Raw genomic sequence first — 6,000 nt, forward strand, 5'->3', positions numbered from 1 at the left:
TGATAGATAAAGAAATCTTTCACAGACACTTTTCTTTGATTTAGTAGAAAAGGACTTAATTCTCTACAACTGCTCAAAATGCATCTGTCACAAGCAGTTATTCACTTGAAAATTTTATTTTAAAACAAAAGAACAATTGATCTATTAAAATGTTTGAACAAAATATTACATTTTCTGATCTAAAGAAAAAAATTAAGATGACTGTGTCCATATTTTTAATTCTACTTCTTTGAAAATTAACAAAAGGAAAAACACATTCTACATGTGCAGAAAGTATTCCTGCAATCTTTGTATTATAATCCAATGTTTTGACAAGTTGCTATAAGAAATAGTCAGATTCCAGTGTGACTCATTTTAGACTCTATCCTCATAACTGTTGAGCACCTGACTGCTTCTCTTCCATAGCTGCATATATATATATAAGCAATAATTCCCTGAACTGAGTGACAGAAAACAACCTGGAGTCTAAAATCAGTAATACATCTGTATAAAACATATTTTATCTGTATAAAAAACAGAAGCTATAGCATCATATATACATATACACGTAGTAGATTTATAACCACCGCAAAATGCCGAGATTATTCTCTCAATGAAAAATCACTGCTGATTCCAGGCTGTCAGGCATTTCCCATATTGCTATTACTGATTAGCACGCTGAGACAATTAAGACCTGCACCAGGTAGAGCAAGCAAGAGTTCTACAGCCTGTCAGTAGGTTGATCCATGCATTACTGAAATTATTTTGTGCAGCTTTAAGTATTTAAATCTGGTGTTTAGTATACAAATCCTTGTTCTGAATTTACAGTCTTACATGCAAAGATTTAAAGAAAAACACTCTATCCTCACAGAACATAATGCAGAGGCATGCAAGGGTATCACAAGATTTGGAGTTATCTCTTTTAGTTTCTGCTAAGTACAGTCACTGGCATTTGCTAGTATGTCAAATGACATGAGGTTTTTGGGTTTATCCACACTGACAAATCTCTAAAGAAGCTAATAATCTTAACAGCAACACTATGATACTTTTTCTGAAAATCACGGCTGCTAGCCCTAATGAATTCTCATTTTGCTTAAAGGTCATCCATACAGTACTTACAGTTTGCCTATTCATACACAGTGACACTAATTCATGCCTGTATTCCTGATAACACTCCCCCCTTTTTCACATGGGAGTACACATGTGCAATTCGAACTCAAGCTTACATACATATACGCGTGAACTTCAATCTGTAATGCTGTGGTCTAGAGTGGTTGGGGAGGGAGGTTAATAAGTGCAAAATGGGTATTTTATTCAAATTAAAAAGCACATGTCTGAAGAACACAGTATTATCATGCACTGCTATTGTAACACAATCATTCAATGGCAAAACAGTTCTAAAACTTCCAGAGTTTCTCTGCTTCAGGTCAGGAGTGTTTCCCATATCTCCCCACTTCTGAAGCTAAATGCTGGGTTTCCTACCAACTTATGTTTTCAGTTCCCAAAGTAAAAGAAATTAAACGCAACACATGCAAAAATACTGCAAAACCTGACATTAAGTCATCTGTCTCACCTAATTTCATGTTTATCTAACACTGATTTTCAGTTCAGCAACAGGATTGGCAATGATTTACAATATCTGCTTTTAATATTTATAGGATATCATAGTCCTCCTTTTGTCTCCTTGGAGATCAAAGAAAGTTACATTGAATCTGCACATTGCTAGGCTGTCAATCACTGACCTTAGGCCAGGATCAGTTAGAGATCAAAATGCAAAAAGAAGCTGTGGGAAAGGAAGACAGAAAAAGAGGAAGAGGTAGAAATATGGTGTGGATGTGTGAAAACTGGAAGTAGGAGAGGGGGACTTGCTTTACTTCATGATATCCAAATGAATGCTTCATGAATGGTCACTCCAGTAAAGATCTGGGATACCTAAGGGCACTGGAAAAATTTCTGGTGGACATGGGTCTTCATACACCCCTTAGCCCTGCACTCCAAACCTCCACCCACAAAAAACCCCCAACCAACCAAAGACTTAAAGATTTCATTCCATATACTTAATCAAATGGCAGACATCCAAATTCTGCTTGAAGTTATTAAGAGTTGCTGTCAAGTGACTTGGTCCTGTTGAACCAAAGGACTAAAGGTAGTTAATGCTTAAAAGGAATTAAAATACAGCATAAATACTTTTAGAATGTGACTACTGTATCATATATACACATGTACAGTGTAAGGACACATATATGTAACTCACACCCCGCTTATGTTTAGATTCTGCAGTCCAAAAAATGCAGAGTACTAAATGTGTGCTTTACTCCTGGCATTTTCACCAGTCCTTGCACTGTTGAAGACAATGGGTGCTTTGCCATTAGGACAGACTTTAGGGTGCCGAATTGAATAACGACCACAGGACACAACTAAGACAGCTGTAGTAGGCCAAAACAACTAAATAAGCTATTTTCAAAATCACCCCTAACTGACCCCAACTTACATGTTCTCAGTTTTACATTAAATTTGTGCCAAGAGCTCATGGACAATTAATATCATTTTATGAGTAAGTCTAATTTCTGAATTACTTTCTGTAAGTATTTAAGTGCAGCTATTTTCCCCCACAAGCTTTAGAAAGAAAATGAGTCATTAAAGATTGCTAATGCATAACTATAGATTAATATCTAATAAATCATACTTATATGCATAGGAATTCATATTCAAAACATTCATTAGAACAGGTTCACTTATCTAAAATACATGGATGACCATTGTGAAATCTGTTTTTTGGAAGAGAGACAATGCTGCATTAACCAAACAAGTAAAAAATTTTGGGGGGAATTAAGAGAAAAATAGCATAAAGGGGTGTCCTTTAGAAGTATATTTATGTATATGAAGACAAACACAAATTCTAACTTCTTTCTTGTTTGCAGTTTCAGGCTGCAATTAATTGGCTCCTAAGAGGGCTGGACTGTAAGCGGAAGAGTTTCTAGCAAAGGTAGATTTCTAAGCTTGCCTTATCTTAATGACCTCAAGCAGAACCCTGCCATCTACTGAAATAAAAATTCTGTCAAGTTTTTAGAAAATACAAAGTCACAGCAGCAAGGAAGAATCTTTTCTTTATCAAATAAGGTACTTGAAGAGGACAACCTGGCCAATGGAAAGTCTTTAATTGATCAAAATTCAGAGGAAAGAATCATTCTCTCTTCTTGCTCCAGTCTTAAGAACGAACAATCTTGGAGAAACCTATACAAAAGCTAGATTAAGGGCTGAGATGCCTCTGGTAACACCATGCTTAGTCTTGTCTTCTTCTGAGAGTTTGTATTTCTGATCAAATGACCCTCTGCATCATCTACATTTTTCTGTCACTAAACCTGGAATCACACCTGTCACATCTCAAAGGAAGCTAACGAAGTTCTTTGTTTGTCATTTAACAGCACCGTTAAATGCAGTTTTTACTTTAATAGCTAGAAAAATTAAACTTGACTTCAGACAGCTAAAATCTTCATGAAAATCTGAAGTAAGTTCTACATGAAGGTTCTGATTTTACAAGTGACCTGTATGCAAGGTCACATTTAAGGACAAATCTATTCAAAATTAAGCACTATGGGTAGACCAACCTTCTCAACTGTTATTAGCCTCAAAACATCTGCCATACCCACCTTTCTGAAGTGTATTCTAGAGGAAAAGAGAAATGGGGAGGGGGGGAGGAAGGGAAGGAGAAGGGTCCATTGGAGAAAACATGCACAGCATTTGTCATAAATTAAGATAACCAGCTACACACTTTTAACATCAGTATTTTAAATCTACACTGGAAATGGTGATTCCTAGGAAAAAATAGTTCAGCACGGGTTGGCCAAACAAAAACAAAGTCTGTATATATGTTATTAGATCCCTGAGGGTTGAAAGAAAAGTCTCTGTTATTCCCTGAAGGGAGAAGAGAAAACAAACAACACCCCTACTAAATAAAATAAGCTCTACTGTGGAAAAAAATTATCTACTCTTCCTCCTCTCTCAAATAGGAAAACCATTAATAGCCTCAGCATTACAGTGAGGAGCCAGTTACCTCGGCCACAGGAGTAACTATGGCTGTGTTAAGACAGGACACTAGTTATTAGCTGGGTTCTGCTGCTGAGGCTGCCCTTCCTCATAGTCCAGCAGGATGCCCATTAGGATAACCAAGTCAGCCTCTGCCCCAATGTTATACAGCGTTCCTCCCGATCTGCTGTCTTCACCAACCACTTAATAGTCTTTTTTCTCAAGATTTCACTAAAAAAGATCCTAAGAGAAATTTTGGCAACCTATCATGCAGATCAGTCAGTGTCCAGAGTCTGTGCCCATAGGTACTGTTGGGTAGACCAGCAGGTATCTGGGGGATTCAGCTTGCCTCGCTTTTGTCTGCCCCTGCTTCCTGTGCAGCGGTGATGGAGTTTATTGACTTAGAAACACAGATTTTTTTAGGTTGGAAAAGACTAAAGATCGTAATAAGATGATTGATTTCAACTGTTAACCCAACACTGCCATTCCCCATTAAACCATGTCCCTAAGTGCCACATCCACATTTTTTTGAACATTTCAAGGGATAGTGATGTGCATTCCATGGACAGCTTGTTCCAATGTCTGACTACCCTTTCCGCAAAGAAATTTTTCCCAATATCCAGTCTAAATTTCTCTGATGCAGCTTGAGGCCACCTCTCTCATGCTGTTTCTTGCTACTTGGGAGTTTAGACTGACCCCCACCTGGCTACACCCTCCTTTCAGGCAGCTCTAGAGAGCAATAAGGTCTCCCCTGAGCCTCCTTTACTCCAGGCTAAACACTCCCAGCTCCCTCCGTCAGTCCTCACAGGACATGTGCTCCAGACCCTTCCCCAGCTCAGTTTCCCTTCTCTGGACATGCTCCAGCCCCTCAATGTCTTTCTTGTGATGAGGGGCCCAAAACTGGACACAGGACATGAGGTATAGCCTCACCAGTGCTGAGTACAGGGAGCAATAACTGTCTCAGTCCTGCTGGCCACACTCTTGCTGTCACATGCGAAGATGCCATTGGTCTTTTGGCCACATGGGCACTGCTGGCTCACTTCCAGCCCCCCTCCCCCCAGCCTGTAGCACTTCCTGGGGTTGTTGTGACCCAAGTACAGCACCTGGCCCTGAATCTTGTTCAACCCTGAACAATTGTGCTGCAACACAGCATTTGAGGGTGTTGTGTGCTATGACAGACCAGAGGAAGTGGAAAGTGATCTTGCAGGGCTGAGTTTCTACCTCAGAATATATTCAGCAGAAAGATGTCACTCTTCCTCTGGGACTGCTTGATCACATTACCGGGGGCAGTCTCCACTCTTCCCAATCTTGGCCAGTACTTTCATATTGCCATCAACCCCTGTCTTGGCCACCAAGGTAGAAACTTCCAGACAATAGAGTTCCAGTTGTTGACAGACCTGGACAGGAATGTAAAACCAGAGGGAACCTTCAGCTGCTAATGCTTCCATGCTTTCATTGTGAACACCCTGGATGGAATTCTGTTGCTAGGGGAACCTCCAGCTGGTTGTACTCCACCAGTGAAGAGCCCAGACAGATATCCAATGGCGTGCTAACTGGATAGGTTGAATGTCAGGAGTGGTGAAACATACAAAGATGAAGCAGAAGAAACTTGGATCTTCCCTCTGACGAGCCCTATGAATATCAATAGCCATTTTCCATAATTTGTGAACCACTACAGCTTTGACTATATTTGCAGGGATGTTCACGAAGTGGGGAACAGAGACCTCTGTGAACCCCACAGGAAGTACAGTAGGAAGGACATGAAAAGTGAACTCTATAGCCATGATATATCATTTCAACCTGCTGAAACTAACATACCAGCTTTAGTTGGGTGGACAGGCCACCTTATTGAAAAGGAATATGATTTTTTTTTCAATAAAAAGGCTGGAATTTCAAGGTTAGACTTGAAATCTTCATTTCCTGTTGCTATTCATTCCAGAGAAATGCAGTTGATTTAATAGTTGACTATTTTCCACAAATTAATCTTAGTCACAT

This window comes from Chamaea fasciata, unplaced genomic scaffold (assembly GCF_029207755.1).
Source record: "Chamaea fasciata isolate MVZ Bird 193981 ecotype frontalis unplaced genomic scaffold, bChaFas1.0.hap1 SCAF_1, whole genome shotgun sequence".
Taxonomy (NCBI): Eukaryota; Metazoa; Chordata; class Aves; order Passeriformes; family Sylviidae; genus Chamaea; species Chamaea fasciata.